The sequence below is a fragment of the Ictidomys tridecemlineatus genome, chromosome 10, assembly GCF_052094955.1.
Source record: "Ictidomys tridecemlineatus isolate mIctTri1 chromosome 10, mIctTri1.hap1, whole genome shotgun sequence".
Lineage (NCBI taxonomy): Eukaryota > Metazoa > Chordata > Mammalia > Rodentia > Sciuridae > Ictidomys > Ictidomys tridecemlineatus.
In genome coordinates this window covers 125,358,751-125,374,884 of record NC_135486.1, presented here as the reverse complement: position 1 = coordinate 125,374,884, position 16,134 = coordinate 125,358,751, and the positions used below count along the sequence as shown (strand labels likewise).

Here is a 16,134-nt window from a genome sequence, read left to right as displayed (position 1 = left end):
TCCCTGGATGGCTGCGTTGTCTCGACTGCAGGGTGGCAAGGGACACACAGGGCCTCTTGAGGTGGCATTTCCAGACTGGGGGCTGCTACCCCAGGCCAGGGCTCAAGGGTGGGGGCACTGAGGACCTGACTCTGGGGAGGGGCAGGGAATCGTCCCTAGCCTGGTGTCCAGCTTCAACCTGGAACCTTCAGACGGGGCAGGAAACAGGCCAAAGTCCTCAAGAACAGAGCCGGCCTGTTCATCTGGCCACCACTCAGCCATCATTTATTGATCACCTTTGGTAAACTGGCTCCAGACAGAGCAGTGAGCAGCGCCCCCGGGCTTGGAAAGCAGCCATCTAAAGATGGAGATGGACGTTACCCAATCACAAGGCCAGGCCCTGAAGCTCATCCGGTTTGGAACCGTCAGGAATACTGGCTAAAGACAGTTAGTTCTCTGGACCTTAGGTCACACGGGGGGTGGGAAGCTCAATGGGCAGCAGACGTGGCCAAAGGTCTAAGGAGGTTCTGAAGCCGGGGAAGTGGGTGGCTAAGGGAGTTACGTGAGTCAGCGTCCACTCAAGGGAGCACGGGCTAATTATCTACTGTGTCAACAGAACAGCTCTGGATGCGGCCCCACCACCAGAGCCTGTCGCGGTGGCCTCTTTGGCTCACAGTTCTCTCTCTGGAGTCCCCCACAAGCTCTTCACGGGACAGCAGCCAGAGTGGTTCTTACTTATTAAAAGACCCGTCGCTCCGTCAGAACCCTCCGCTAGCTCTCCACATCAAAGCCCAGGTCTTCTCAGGGATCCCCAGGATCCCACAGGGTAGCAGGTCAGGCCCTGCTGCCTTCCAGCCTCATCCGGGCTCCTTTCCCAGTACCACCTGCCTCTATGTTGGCCTTTCGCTGTTCCCAGGACAGCCAAGCATGGTCTCACCTGAGGGCCTTGACCTTCACCTTGGACTCTCCCACCCTCCCTCCAGGCCCCTACCCAAAGGTTCAAAGGATCTGGGGCTGCGGGTCCTTATTGACTTCGTCACACACCGTGCAGCCAACACCATCGCCAAGCCACACATTGTCATCCCTATCTCCTCGCTAGGACGCAAGCTACGTAAGAGCAGAGACAGACTTGGCAAACGGCTGCTCCCCACCGCCCCATCCATGTCTGGTACAGGGCCTGGCGCATGATGGGCACTTTGCCACAAGTAATCAAATCAATGAACGAATACCCAACACTGTTTTCAGAGAGCAACAGACAGAGAGGCAATCCACGCCGGTCATCCCAGCAGCTCCGGAGGCTGAGGCAGGAGGATGGTGAGTTCAAAGCCAGCCTCAGCAGCTTAGCAAGACCCTAAGCAACCCAGCAAGACCCTGTCTCTAATAAAATATCTAAAATAAAAGGGCTGGGGATGTGGCTCACTGGTGAAGTGCCCCTGGGTTCAAACCTCTGTACCAAAAAAAATAAAAAATAAAATGAAGTTTCCTTTTAAAGAAGAAAACAGACATTAAATCAGTTACATAATGATCTGTGGAATGGGGGAGGAGAGAGAAAAAGAAAAAGAGAAGGAAAAGGAAAAAAAGAAAAAATACCACTCAGACCAGATCAGAAGCTAGAGGACTGGGGCTGGGGATGTGGCTCAAGCGGTAGCGCGCTCGCCTGGCATGCGTGCGGCCCAGGTTCGATCCTCAGCACCACATACAAACAAAGATGTTGTGTCCGTCGAGAACTAAAAAATAAATATTAAAAATTCTCTCTCTCCTCTCTCACTCTCTCTTAAAAAAAAAAAAAAGAAGAAGAAGAAGAAGCTAGAGGACTGCTACCCAAGAATTGGACCTACGATATGTTGTTAAAGAAAAACTCCTTCATTCCAAAATGTCTGCCTGCAGTAGTAAGGACAGACACCTGTGGACAATTGTCCCTTTACAACAGATTGGAGGGTGGAGAGGAAATCTACAAATGCAAACAGTATATATAGCAGGTTCCCCAGCTTGGTGTACAAATCATCACCTCTTTAGGACTCCCAATGTGTCCAAAAACGCGAGAATTAACCACTAGAGGGCCTGGGTTTCCTGTTGAACAGCTTCTGTGTCTGCCACTCTGGTATCATCCCCACACATAGCCTTCCACACATAGCCTTTGCCCTCCCACCCTATGTTAATGGCTTGACAGGTGGGGTTTGCAGCTCCATCCACACACTGTAAGGACAGGAGACAAATTTCCTGTGTGCTCCTGGGACCTTTCATTTAGGCTGGGTCCCCTCCTCTAGATCATGGCCAGTTCCCTCTTGCATGAGTTCAGTGTCCTTTTCTGTCTGTGGTCTCCAGTCTGGACTAAGTCAGTCCATCAAAACTCCCAGTACCGTTGAACTTCAGAAGGAAAAAGAATTGTGGTCTGGATTCCTTTTTTCCCAAGATGCTCCTTGAGCTCTATGCAAATTTTCCCCATAAGTAATCCAAGACAAGGGATATTGGAAGAAGCAACCTGGAAGGTCCCGTTCAGCCTTTTGCCCGCACAATAGAAGCCTCCTCAACTTAGATTTACATCAGTGAGGGGGAGTCCCCAAACGGCACCTCCCTCTCTCAGAAATGCCAAGACTATATACCCTCTAGTGCCTGGTTTAGGATGGAAACGTGGGCGGAAGAAAAGTAATTTAGAGGTATTTACTGGCAGCTGAGGGAAGGAGATTGTTCATCACCCAACCTTGAGTTAGCGGAGCTTTGGAGCAATCAGGAATCCGGGGGTTTCCATTTGGAGCCAAAAAAGGGCAAAAAGAGGAGAGTGACTTCCGAAGCCAAGCACATTAGTGACAGTCAAGAAAAAGACTAGGCACTGCCTGAGCCAGGAGAGGGGACCCCACCTCGGGGATCCTCGAGATCATGAAGGACTTGATTTTCCTTGGTATGTAGTAAGGGCGGACTCCAGACATTTTATTCCGACCTTAAAGGAAAGGGGGGGGAGGGGCACTTCTGGAAGTGGCGGATTTGGGATTATAGTTCATTACAATTACGGTGTGGACCATGAGATGCCACGAATACTGTAAGATGCGGCTAGGTGTGTGACTTGGTGGTGGAGCACTTGTTTACCACGTTCAAGACCCTGAGTTCAATTCCCAGCACCTAATGATAATAATAAAAAAAGATGTAGTGGATATCCACTAATTTTGTCGATTTAGCATTTTAAATGCATGAAAAATGAATGAATCACACGAGCTGGGCGCTAATGGTCCACGCCTGTCATCCCAGCGGCAGGGGAGGCTGAGGCAGGAGGATCGTGAGTTCAAAGCCAGCCTCAGCCAAAGCGAGGCACTAAGCAACTCAGTGAGGCCCTGTCTCTAAATAAAATACAAAAACAGGGCTGGGGATGGGGCTCGGTGGTCGAGTGCCCCTGAGTTCAAGCCTCATTACCGCCGGCCCCCCCAAAAAAAAAAAGAAAAGAAAAAAGAAAAAAGAGTGACATGAAATCTCTGGGTAATAAGGGACACCAGAAAACTGGGAGGAGGTCTAGGCTCTTGGGATGTGATGGGGTCACAAGTCTGTCCCTGGATTCTGCTGCCCGGGAAGGAAGGGGACACGGCCTCTTTGCCACCTGCAGACTGACACCCTGCAGCCATGCTCCCTCTGGGGTTCCCAGGGACCTCGTGTCACCCAGTCTCAGAAGATGCTCGGCTTCCTGTGTCCTCCATCTGCGTCCCCTGTGAGCCCAGCCCTTGCTGTAGTTCCCTAAATTCCTAGTCCGTGCTGACAGGGAGAGACCCAGGTGACTTCGCTGGGACAGCAATGGGATCCGCCCACGGAGCTCCCTGGATGCCTGAGGCCCCGAGGACCCAAAGGGTCTCAGAGCTCTGCTGGCTCAGCCCCAAGCTGTCACAGCAGTCCTTAACCTGGCTGCTGATGAGCGTCACCCACCACGTAGCTGAGGACCGAGGAACATGCGGCTGGCCAGAGCAGAACACGGGGTGCGCTGCAGACAGCGAGGCTGGTCTCTTTCCAAAGTAAATGTCGCAGAGGCAAGAAAAGATGAGGGGCTGTTCCGCCTGTGTTCCTGAAGCCTGGGCAGGAAGAAGAAGGCCTGGCTGGTTGGAACAGGTATCTGGGCACCTCCCCCAGAGTCCTCTGGGGTGAGGCCTGTGAAGTTACATTTCTAACAAGTCCCCAGACCCACTGCAGGTACCTGTACCAGACCAGAAGAGTCTAAGCAGACGCAAGACTGTGTGGCTTCAGCTTAACTGAGTGTCTTAACTGCCATGGGTAAACCTTCTTGGGTCCTGGTTCAGAAACCAGACATCTAGCCGGTGGCCCTTGAAGGAAAAGTGACCACAACACTCAGAGCGACCAAGAGAGAGCTTTATTGCAGCAGTGCAACAGAGGAGAAGAGAGAAAGAGAGAGAGAGAGAGAGAGACAGAGACAGAGACAGAGACAGAGAGAGCAAGAAAGAAAAGAGAGAGGGGCCTGGCAGGAAGAAGTTTTTATAGCAAATCTAATGGGGTCTCTGGGTCTGCAAGCTGCCTTGTTGGCACACAAGGGGGTTAAGTGCTCGGCTTTGAGCAGGGGCTTGAGTGTTCAGTCTTGAGTGGGGGGCTTGGGCGTTTGGGCTTGAAGCAAATAGTTGATAAAGAACCAGACCGAGGGTTGAGTGGCCAGGTCACCCTGCAGCTGACTTTGTTTGGCGAGCCCTGCAGACAGCTGACTCAGCCCGGCCTGCACCTCACAGCCCTCACTCGTAATCCCAGAAGCTCGGCAGGCCAAGGCAGGAGGATCACAAATTCGAGGCCAGCCTCAGCAATTTAGGGAGTCCCTAAGCAACTTAGCGAGAGACTCTCTCTCTAAATAAAATATCTTTTAAAAGGGCTTTGGATGTGGTTCCGTGGTTAAGCATCCCTGGACTCAATCCCCACGACAAAAAAAAAAAAAAAAAAAAAAAAAAATCTATAAAATGCAATTTGGGAATAATTGGTTTCATTTGAATATTGATTCAATGTGAGCGGATTCCTCTTAATTTTCTTGGGTATATGATCACATGTGTCTAGAGGGGAAAGCATTTTTATTTTTTAGAAGATAGATGCTGAAGTATTTCGGGATTAAGCGTCATGGTATCGACGATTACATTTTCAATGTTTTAGCAAAATACACACCAACGAAACACACGTGGCTGGATCTCAGCTGTGGATGTGCAAGTGAGCATTACACCATCCTTTCAACTCTTCCGTGTTTAAATGTCTTTTTAATTTCTTTTTAAAGTTGCAGGTGGACACTACCTTTATTTTATTTATTTGTTTTTTATGTGATGCTGAGGATCGGACCCAGTGCCTCTCACATCTGCTAGGCAAGTGCTCTACCACGGAGCACCACCCCAGCCCCAGCTCCTGTGTTTGAATATTTTGAAGATGAGAAGCCAGGAGGGGACTGGGAGAAGGACTGTGTGGCTTCAGCTTAACTGAGTGTGTGGGGGGCTGCTGGGAGCCCAGGCTGGACCCCACCACGTCAGCCCCGTTGGGTCCCCCTGAGGACTTTGGATTCCATCCTGAGACTATGAGGAAGCCCTTGGAGGTGGCAGAGCGTGACATCATCTGACTTTTTTTTTTTTTTAAGTGTAGCTTTTGGATAAAGGTTCTCCTCTTGAAGCTTGGCAAAAATGGATGACATAGAAAACGGTCCCTTGGCCAACCCCTAAAGAGCCGCTAACGGCTGCACCAGAAAAGGATAATTATCCAATTATAAACCAGAAGCGGCTTCTGGTGTGAATAGCTGACTGTCTGAATAAGCCGAGATGCACGGGTTCCCAAAAGCTTTGTGAAAATAAAAAACTTAGAATCATTTATAAATAATCATCATAATAGAGATTCCAAGGCACCACCCAGAACCATTAAACGCTCTTCCTGGGCACCAGGACCTGACCGTAGACCCCCAGGTGATCTTTCCCTGCAGTCTGCAGTCCTGGGGTGATGAGAGCCAGCAGATCTGGAGCCCCAGAGCCCGGGGCTGCTCTCCTGAACCCCAAAGCACTCGGCTGCAAGGCCATGCCTGAGCCACACCCACAGACAGACAGACACTCGTTCTGGAGGACCCAGGCCAGAGAAACTTGCTACCTTGGAATTTCAGAATCTTTTACTTTTCTTTCCTTTTGCACTCAAGTGATTACTCTGTCTCACATTGTAAAGCATTAAAATCCAGCCAGGAACAGCGGTGCAGGCCGTAATCCCAGCAGCTCGGGAGGCTGAGGCAAGAGGATCACAAGTTTGAGGCCAGCCCATGACTCAAAACTAAAATGGCTGGGGGTGTGGCTCAGTGGTAGAGCACTCATGTGCCCGGCATGCCTGAGGCCCTGGGTTCTCACCTCCGAATTGCAAAACTAAAAAATAAAAATAAAAGGTAAAAAGGGCTGGGGAATGTAGTAAATAAATAAATATGAGTATCAGCATTTAAATAAATATGTTCAGCTGAATTAAGTGGTCTGCAGATTTTTATCTTCTTGGAAGAAATCGCTACAACTCTGCTAAAGACTAATTCTCTGCTCCAAGATGAGCCGAGACTGCTCCCAGGATGGTTGACCAGTGTTATTTTGGGGTCTCTCTCCTCTGATCTTTCCTCCAAGTAGTCCCTGGCCCCCTTCCCTGTGTTGAATCTCTGGTGGAACCCGCCTGTAATCTCAGCAGCTGGGGAGGCGAGTTCAAAGGCTGAGGTAGGAGGATCGTGAGTTCAAAACCAGCCTCAGCAATGGTGAGGCACTAAGCAACTCAGTGAGACCCTGTCTCTAAATAAAATACAAAACAGGGCTGGGGATGGGGCTCAGTGGTCGAGTGCTCCTGAGTTCAATCTCAATACCACCCCCCCAAAAAAAAAATGAATAAGAAATACAGGCCTGAGGCTGTGGCTCAGCATAGAGCACTCGCTTAGCATGTGCGAAGCCCTGGGTTTTGCACCCCATAAAAATGAATAAATAAAATAAAGGTATTGTGTCCAACTACAACTAAAAAAAAATAATTTTTTTTTAAAAAAAGAAATACATTTCTTGGGACTTTGCAAAAATATTTTACTGGCTATTACCAAATTGATTTCCGAAATGCCTTAGTTTGCTGTTGCTCTTGACTCCCTCCGCCTGTATCCATCTTTTTTCTAGTTGGCCACAGTCTGCATACCCACCAGCAATCCATGATTGTGTGCTTCCTGAGGGAGCCGCCAGGGTGCAGTTTCTCTTACCTGAGAGGTGTCAAGTACTACCCATTGGTACCTTAATTTGTGTTTCTTGGTGACCAGCGAAAGCCAGCGTGTTTTATTTACTTGTAATTCGGATCCGCTTCTGCGTGGACTGTCTTTATATACCCTTAACCATTTTTCTTTTGGGCTATTTGACTTACTGCTATAAGGACTGAACCCAGAGATGCTTTACCAGTGACCCACATTCCCAGACCTCTTTATTTTTATTATTATTTTTTTAAATTTGAGACAGGGTCTCACTAAGCTGTTTAGGTCCTCGATAAGTTGCTGAGGCTGACCTCAAAACTGCAATCCTCCTGCCTCGGCCTCCCAAGTCACTTGGATGACAGGCATGTGACATAATGCCTAGATTGTTCTTCTAAAACTTTTATTAAGCCTTTAGTTGGTCTGTGATTTACCTTTGCCTCTGTGTGAGATATTGATCCAATTTTATTTCTTTGTTGTATATTTCCGGCTGTGGCACTTCGGATCGAACCCAAGGCCTCGTACATGAGGGGCAAATGCTCTGCTGTTGGGCTACCTCACCATCCGGAATCCCGTTTTATTTCTTTACTGTTTTTCCAGAGAGCCAGTTCTGCTAGAACCTGATATTAGGCACACTGCCCTCTTCTGACTGCATGGAAGTTCTGCTTCGGTTATGATTAAATTCCTATTGCTTTCAAGATCCATTTCTGAGCTTTCTCTTCCATTCCGTGGCTTGTCGGTTTTTGACATTTTCTATGTGAAATTTTACATAAAGTTAATTAATGAATTAATAAATATGAGTATTGGCATGTAACTAAATATGTTCAAGATCGGGAGTTCAAAGCCAGCCTCACCTGTAAACCAAGTGACTTGGGAGGCCGAGGCAGGAGGATTAGTTAAGGTTTAAAGGGCCCCTGTTATGGGCCTCACACGTGGTAGGCAAGCACTGAACCTCTGAGCTATGTCCCAGCATTTTCTGTCTATTTTGAGACAGAATCTCCCTAAATTGCCGAGGCTAGTCTCAAACTTGCGATTCTCCTGCCTCGGCTCCCAAATACCTGCCACTACAGGACATAGGCCACCACACCTGATCTATTTGTGTTTTTCCACCTCTAGCCAATGGTTTCTAACAATATCAGATTATCTCTTTTTTTTCAATAGTGAATATTTCATTTTTTCCATTCTGATGTATTGGATGGAAGCTTCAAGACACTGTTTTGTTTTGATTTTACAGGAAGTGGCGTTAGTGTTTAGAAGGATGTTTGCCGTTAGATATTGGGGAAGAAGACTTCTCATATTTAAGTTGTTTACTTTTATTTCCTTTTTAAAGTTTTTTTTAAAGAACTTTTAGTTCTCTACTGACTTCTCAACATCTACTGATATCATACAGTTATTCTCCTTTAGTGTGAAATACACAATTATGTTGATCAATTACTTGATCATTCTTGAAATAAACCCTGTTTGCTCCAGATATGTTATTCTTTGGATTTACAATCGTACTTTTTTGTGTGTGTCCTGGGGATTGAACCCAGGGGCGCTTAACCACTGAGCCCCAGCCCCAGCCCTGTCCTTTGGGGTTTTTCCCCCTTGTAATTTGTTCTTTGGTTTGCTGTGTATCAGATTGTCACATAAGTTCACGTGGCCTTCGTAAAATAAATCAGAGAGTTACCATTTTTTTTTTCTTCTGGTGGCCCAGAAGAGTTTAAGTAACATTGGAATCACCTTTATTTATTTTTTTTAATTTCTTCTCTCTCTTTTTTTTCATTGGTCTAATTAGTTATACGGGACAGTAGTGGAATCACCATTATTTTTACCACTTTATCCAATGGTACTTAAGTTCCTCTTTGAAATGAATCATCAGGAACTGTTAAACGTACCAAAATAGCCTGCAACGTAAAACCAGGTGAAGAGACACAGAAGGAACCCAGGAGCCGAGTCAAGATACGTCTCTAACTTACTCGTCCAAGTCACCAAGGCTGAAGGGCAAGGGACAGGGGCCTTCTCCTCAAGACTGACTCCTGGCACAAGAGCAGGTCAGACTGTCACTGGAACCTGCAAGGAGAGGAGACCCTGGAGCCGATTCATGACTTTTCTCTCCTTCGCTCTTCTTTTTTCTCTTTGCAAGAAAAACAAGACCCATTTCATTCAATGCCTGCCGTTCTATTGACCGGGTAAAGCTGTGTGGACTCACACACAGGCTCTGGGAGCAGAAGCACAAGTCGGTGTTTGGAGACCAGCTTTGCCCTGGGCATGGCCCTCAGGGACTTGGTACCTGCAGGGAACTGGATTTCTCAGTCGCAAAATAGGTTTGTGTGAGGTTGAAATAAGCAACAGGCCTCAGAACAGATATTCCACAAACGTCTCCTCCTGGCTCTCTCCCTACCCGACAGATAGAGTCTTGCTAAGTTGCTGAGGGTTTCACTAGGTTGTCCAGGCGGGCCACAAAATGGAGATCTTCCTGCCTCAGCCTCCTGAGTTGCTAGAATCACAGGCCGTACCACTGCGCCCATCACCTTAGGTCTCCAAGGTGGGGAGTCCTCCAAACACAGCACAAGAGGACAGGTTTAGTGCTGGGATACGGATGTGGGATTAGCCTGATACAGACAGAGAAAATGAAGCACAGAGATAGGCAGTGACTTGCCCAGGGTCACACAGCTAGGAAGCAACCCTGCTGGAATTCCTGGTCCCCAACCTTCAGAATCCGGAGGACCCGACTGGCCCCCCATGGCCCACAGTACCAGCAGCTTCCTGAGAGGGAGGGGTGTGCATCACCCCCGGGTCCCGGCACCTTCCGTACCTGCCCCCGCATGAGTCACCCACCAGAGCCAGAGTGAAAGAACCCACCTCTCTGGGGGAGGCCTCCAGGAAAGTGCGCTTTAGGTCCCCGTCTTAGTCACGGCTGCTCTTAGTTCCCACCCCTCCCCCAGCTGCTGGGAGCCGCCTGTGACACCTGCGGTGGGCTGGAGCTGAAGAGCGGTGACATGGTGACATTGACAGTGGGCTGGTGAGGGAGGGTCATACCGCTGATCTGAAGTGACAGCAGGTGGCCAGGCGGACACTAGCCCCTATGGCCACCTGCTGAGAGCCATTGCCAAGTAGGAATGACGCATGGCATGACCCAGGTCCTTTGCAGTGACATTGCTTGAAAGGTGACCTTGCTTGGACCAGGGCAGGTGGATCAGGGTTTAGGGCGGTGTCCCGGGCCTCTGTGTCTAGGAAGACAGCCAATCCTGATCCAAGCCCCAGAGGCACCCTGGTCCCGATTTTGTAGATGTGGGGACTGAGGCTCAGAGAGGCAAGTCATTCTCCCAAGGTCACACAGCCAGCCGAGGGGAAGACGAGTGCTGCGCTTGAGTGGACAGTGGCTGGACGGACAGGATCCTGCCCCGGGGCGCCCCGTCCACCAGGATCCTGTCCCTCCCTGGCCCTGCTGGGACTAGTGCTCTAGCACAACGCAGCTGGGCGGGGCCAGGCCCTGTGCCGGGTCTTGTCCTGCTTCTTGAGCCCAAGCCAGACACAGCCCCTGAGAATGGTGAGCAGGGCCGCCTCTGGGGACGAGGTGGGGACACCAGCTCTGCCCCCACATGAGCTCCAGGCCACGGCGCAGCTGCCTGCAGCCACCAGCCACATGCCAGCCTGGGGCCTCCAGACCTTCATAGGCCGCCACACCCTCCTCCTCCTCCTCCTCCTCCTCCAGACCCGTCCCTGCTGGACAACTCAGAGGGGTGTCACCTCCTCTGGGGACCCCCTGGGATGGGGCCTAGAGCCCAAGTGGCCGTCCCGGATTTGAATCCCAAGGTTGCTGCTTCCTGTAACACGGGCAAGTCCTGGACCCGTCTGAGCTTGGCTTCTCACCCCCAGACGGGACCGTGACATCTCAGGGTCCTGGGGAGAAGGAGCAACCAGCGGCCACGTGCTTGTGTGGCACTGCTTCCCCCAGGACCCCCGGGGGACCCTGAGGATGCCTGGCCCCCAGCGCCAGTGCACGGGGGCTGGAGAGCTCCTGTCTCTCTCCCCTCTGGGGGAGGAGGAAACGTCCATGTTCCCAGGTTTGTTCCTGGGGCCCAGCACAGGGCCTGCCCAGGGGACGTCTCAGAACATGCTTCTGGTTTTCCTGAATGAAAGTCCCGGGATCCGCAGACCTGGGGCCTAACAGCTGGGCCAGGAGATAACTGGGACCAACAGAGAGGACGTTGAGGACAAGGCCAAGGGCGGTCACCGTGGCAACCAGACCCCTCCCTCTCTGAACGGTCAGGCCATGGAGCCTCCCCAAGTGTGACCTTGGGGACGCCACGCAACCTCCACGACTTGGTGCTCTTGTGGGTCAAACCAGGAAAGCAACACAAGGGCCTCCAAGGGCCGCCAAGGGCCCTCAGGGGATTATCTGGGTTCATGTGTCTGAGCACTTGGCTGGGCCTGTCCACGTTGGTTAAATAAGATCAGAGGGTTGTCCCCGCCGCCCAGTAGGTCAGCCCACATCTGGGCTGGTCACAAGGGGCTCTTCTCAGGGCCCCTCCTGCTCATGCCAGGTCCTTGAGGACCTGCTGGCAGCCAGTCCCCTGTCCCTGAGCCGTGCCCAGCGCTAGACATAGAGCAAGGTGATACTCCACGGGATCCGGGGGGGGGGGGGAGGGACTGTAGAACCTATTTTTTCAACCAAACAAATTGATTTTTAAATTGACCCCCCCCCCATCTGAACATAATCAAGACGTGTTCTGGTAAATTCAGTCCAAACTGGTGATTTTCAGGCACACTCAAGATTCTGAGACCCGGTCTCTTTGCAGCGGCCACCTGTGTTCCTCGGTCCCCGTGGCTTGTCCTGGGGCGGCCCTGGGACCCAAGCTGCAGGCTGGAGCCAGCCTAGGGTGGGGGAGGGAGGGAGCAGGCCTGGCTGAGGCTGCTCCCTCCCCTCCCACCTGCCTCTGCACCAGCCGAGGTGGAGGGCAGGCGGGAGCTGTGGTTTCTCTTGCAGCTTGATGATTTTCTCGTCTGTTTTTTTTTTTTTTTTTCTGTTGCTAAGGCTCCTCAGGTCTCCTGCATGATGCTGGATTAGGTGCCAGCCCTCAGCTTCAAGGTCAAGTCCTCCTAGTTACTTTCTGCATCCCCATTGGAGCCTGCAGAAACTTCTAGAAGGCCTCCCCTCCAGGCACAGGCCATGAGCTATCCCATCCCCAACCAGAAATGCCCTCCCACCAACTCTTGGCCCTGTCAGATAGAACTTAGGAGACTGCATGAAATTTGCCCGTCAGATAACCAACCAGTAAGGCTTTCTAGTAAGTATGTTGTTCCAAATATTTTTATTTGCCAAACCTGGCAGTCCACCCATTGGGGTTGGATTTGTCCATAAAGATGTGATCCAAGCTGGGTTACAGGGGTGCACGCCTGTAATTCAAGTCGCTCAGGAGGCTGAGGCAGGAGGATCGCAGTTTTGAGGCCAGCCTCCGTAACTTAGCAAGTCCCTGTCTCAAAAAAATAAATAAATAAAAAGGGCTGGGGATGTGGCTCAGTGATGAAGCAGCCCTGGGTTCAATCCCAAGTACCAAAAAGTAAAATAAGATCTGACCCAGCAAACCCCTTCTGGGAAGAGGATTGTTGGTCTTTCTTTCCCTCAAACCTCACCTCCTTGGGTCCCTTGGGGGACCGTCTCTGTATTTCCTTCCCTTCCCTCTGCACCCCAGGCTGTCTGTCCCCTGGACAAGGAGAGGCAGAGAAGAGGAGCTCCCGCTCTCCAGAACCTCACCGGGTCCCTTCCAGTGGCTCCTTCCTCTCTGGCCCCGGCAGGAGCAGCCCTGTCCCCCACCGGCCCCTCCTCCCAGGCCCTGTTCACACCTGACACAGTCCTTGGAGCTGGCAGTTTGGGGCCTCCAGCTTCTTTCTCAGCTGCATTTGTGGAAGGTGGTAAGAAACAGCAGAGTTTGACATCTCAAATTACCAGCCCGCCACAAACGCCACAAACGCACACTCTGCAGCCTGCAGGGCTGTGGCCCGTGCTCTGAGCCTCTGAGCCTCTGACAACCCCCATTTCAGATGAGGACACGGAGGCTCAGCAGAGTGCAGGCCTCGCCCTGGGTCACATGGCTGGTGAGTGCAGGGCCAAGAGGGGCGCCTCCCTCCAGGACCCCTGGGCTGCCCAGGGCAGGCCACCACCCTCATGGAGACCTAGGGTCCCTGCAGGGGCTTAGCCAGCCTGGCAGGAGGCTCCAGGTCCCTCAGCCCCTGAGGTCTCCTCACACAGGAGCCTGAGCTGCAGCCACGGGGTGTAAAGAAGCCTCACCCCGCCCCCCACAGCTGGTGGGGCCTCTTGTGCCGGTTCCTTTTCAGGGATCAGCCACTGCTAAGCCAGACTGGCAGAAGGGAGGACGAGAGGTCACCATGACTATAAATGGAGGCCAGGCCCAAGCACCGGGGACTCAGGAATGTGTGCCCTGGCTCACCCAGGGCCTGGCAAGTCATTTCAGGGCTCAGAGCCTCAGTTGACTCATCCAAAAAGTGGGGTCCAGAATGCTTTCCACATCCCGGGGCTGAAGGAAGGATTCAAAGTGGTTTTAGGAAGTCGGGCACGCCTGTAAGTCCCAGCAGCTCAGGAGGCCGAGGCAGGAGGATGGCGAGGTCAAAGCCAGCCTCAGCAATTTAGTGAGATCCTAATCAAGTCAGCAAGACCCTGTCTCTAAATAAAATGTAAAAAGGACTGGGGAGGGGGCTGGGGATATAGCTCAGTTGCTCGAGTGCTTGCCTCGCACGCACAAGGCCCCGGGTTCAATCCCCAGCGCCACAAAAATAAAGGCGGGAAGGCTGGGATGTGGCTCAGTGGTTAAGCACCTCCAGGTTCAACCTCCAGTACCCAAAACAACAAAGTGGTCTTGGGGGGGGTGTGGCTTAGTGGTAGAACAGGTGCTGAGCATGCGCAAGGCCCTGGCTTTGATCCTTGGGCGCCTTCCCATGATTAAATAAAGGAGTCACAAGAGTCTTACATAATAAAAATAACCGGCCAGCACCTATTTACTGTGTATTATAAGCCAGATACTGCTCTAAGTAATTTACATTGCTAATTCTCTCAACCACCCTATGAGATAGGGACTATTATTATATCTACTTTATAAATGAAGAAACTGAGCTGAGAGATGAAGCCACTTGCTTCAAGGTCACGAAGCTACTGGAGTCAGCGTTCCAACTGTGTTAGCGATCACAGCTTCTGTAGAAGGCACCAGCACAGAAGTGCTCAACAGATCACTGAGCGTGGAGGTGCGCGCCTACAATCCCAGCCACTCAGGAGGCAGAGGCAGGAGGACTTTGAGTTCAAGGCCAGTCTCGGCAATTTAGCAGTCACTGGTGGAATGGACCAGAAAATCCAGAAACAGACCAGGGGAGTTTGGTCTAATACACAGCACCGTTCCAAGTTAGTCAGGAAAATACAAATTAGATTATTCAGCACATGGTATTAAAAGGGTTTAGGCAGCTGGAAAAAAAAATTAAAAATAAGACTGTTCTATACCTCACACCTTAGACCAGGATAAATTACATTAAAGATTTAGGTGTAAGCAAGAAAACCACAGCAATGCTCAAAAGAACCACATCTGATAGTTTTAAAATCTTGGAATGGGAAAGGCCTAATACATTCTAGGAGGTATTACAGATAAATGATCGGTCCACTCAACCATGTAAAAATGAAAAGAGCTCCTGGCACTAGAAATAATGTTTAAAAAAAAATCTTCAAACATTAAATAAGATCCACTTGAAGAAGATCCTCAAGCTTCTGATTTTGCTTTACAGTATGTTTGTGTGTTTGTGACCCTTTCAAAACTGTTACTTTTTTTTTAGAGAGAGAGAGAGAGAATTTTAATTTGTTTTTTAGTTGTCAGCGGACACAACATCTTTGTTTGTATGTGGTGCTGAGGATCGAACCCGGGCCGCACGCATGCCAGGCGAGTGCGCTACCGCTTGATCAAAACTGTTACTTTTTAAAAAGTTAAGTGACGGGGCTGGGGATGTGGCTCAAGCGGTAGCGCGCTCGCCTGGCATGCGTGCGGCACGGGTTCGATCCTCAGCACCACATACCAACAAAGATGTTGTGTCTGCCGAGAACTAAAAAATAAATATTAAAAATTCTGTCTCTCTCTCTCTTTTAAAAAAAAATTTGGTTTATATAAAAAATAAATAAATAAATAAATAAAATAAAAAGTTAAGTGACAAGCCAGTAATCCCAGCAGCTCTGGAGGCTGAGGCAGGAGGATCCTGAGTTTCAAAGCAAAAGCAAGGCCCTAAGCATCTCAGGGAGACCCTGTCTCTAAATAAAATACTCAGTAGGGCTGGGGACGGGGCTCAGTGGGCGAGGGCCCCTGAGTTCAATCCCCAGGACCAAAAAAAAAAAAAAAAAGGAGGAGGAAAGAGAAAAGAGATGGAGGTGTGGGTCACCTGGGCTCAATCCCTGGTACCATAATAAATAAATAAATGAGGAGGAGGAGGAGGAGGAGGAGGAGGAGGAGGAGGAGGAGGAGGAGGAGGAGGAGGAGGAGGAGGAGGAGGAGGAGGAGGAGGAGGAGGAGGAGGAGGAGGAGGAGGAGGAGGAGGAGGAGGAGGAGGAGGAGGAGGAGGAGGAGGAGACATCTAGCAATAGACCTGAACAGAGAGATCAAAAACAAGAAAATATGTGACTCTAAATGAAAAGATATTTATTTTCAGAAGAGAAATGCAAATTTAAACTGCAGTTTGACTCCCATTTTGGTAAAAGATCAGACTGATAACACCCACCCGGAGCTGGCGAGGAGGTGGGGAAACCGTCGCTGCGCCCTTGGCCCTTGGCCGTGGGAGTCCAGGTCTCTTCCCCCGGGAGGGGAGGGGAGGGGGGATTTGGCGAGCGCTGTCAAAGGCGCATGCGCACTCACTCTGACCCAGTGACTCCACTTCTAGGGATTCGTTATACAGAGATACTCCCACGGGTGTTAAATGACTTGCATGTTCGTCCACCCGCCCAGCCT

General features: G+C 50.5%; 1 long non-coding RNA gene across 1 annotated transcript; it reads right to left on the bottom strand.

Annotated features, from left to right (window-relative positions):
- Positions 1-12,437: 12,437 nt before the first annotated feature.
- On the bottom strand, positions 12,438-14,901 carry LOC144367067 (uncharacterized). Its single transcript, XR_013426273.1, has 2 exons — positions 12,989-14,901; positions 12,438-12,618 (listed from the first exon to the last, which is right to left on the bottom strand). It is a non-coding gene; the product is annotated as an uncharacterized LOC144367067 (long non-coding RNA).
- Between the last annotated feature and the right edge of the window lie 1,233 nt (positions 14,902-16,134).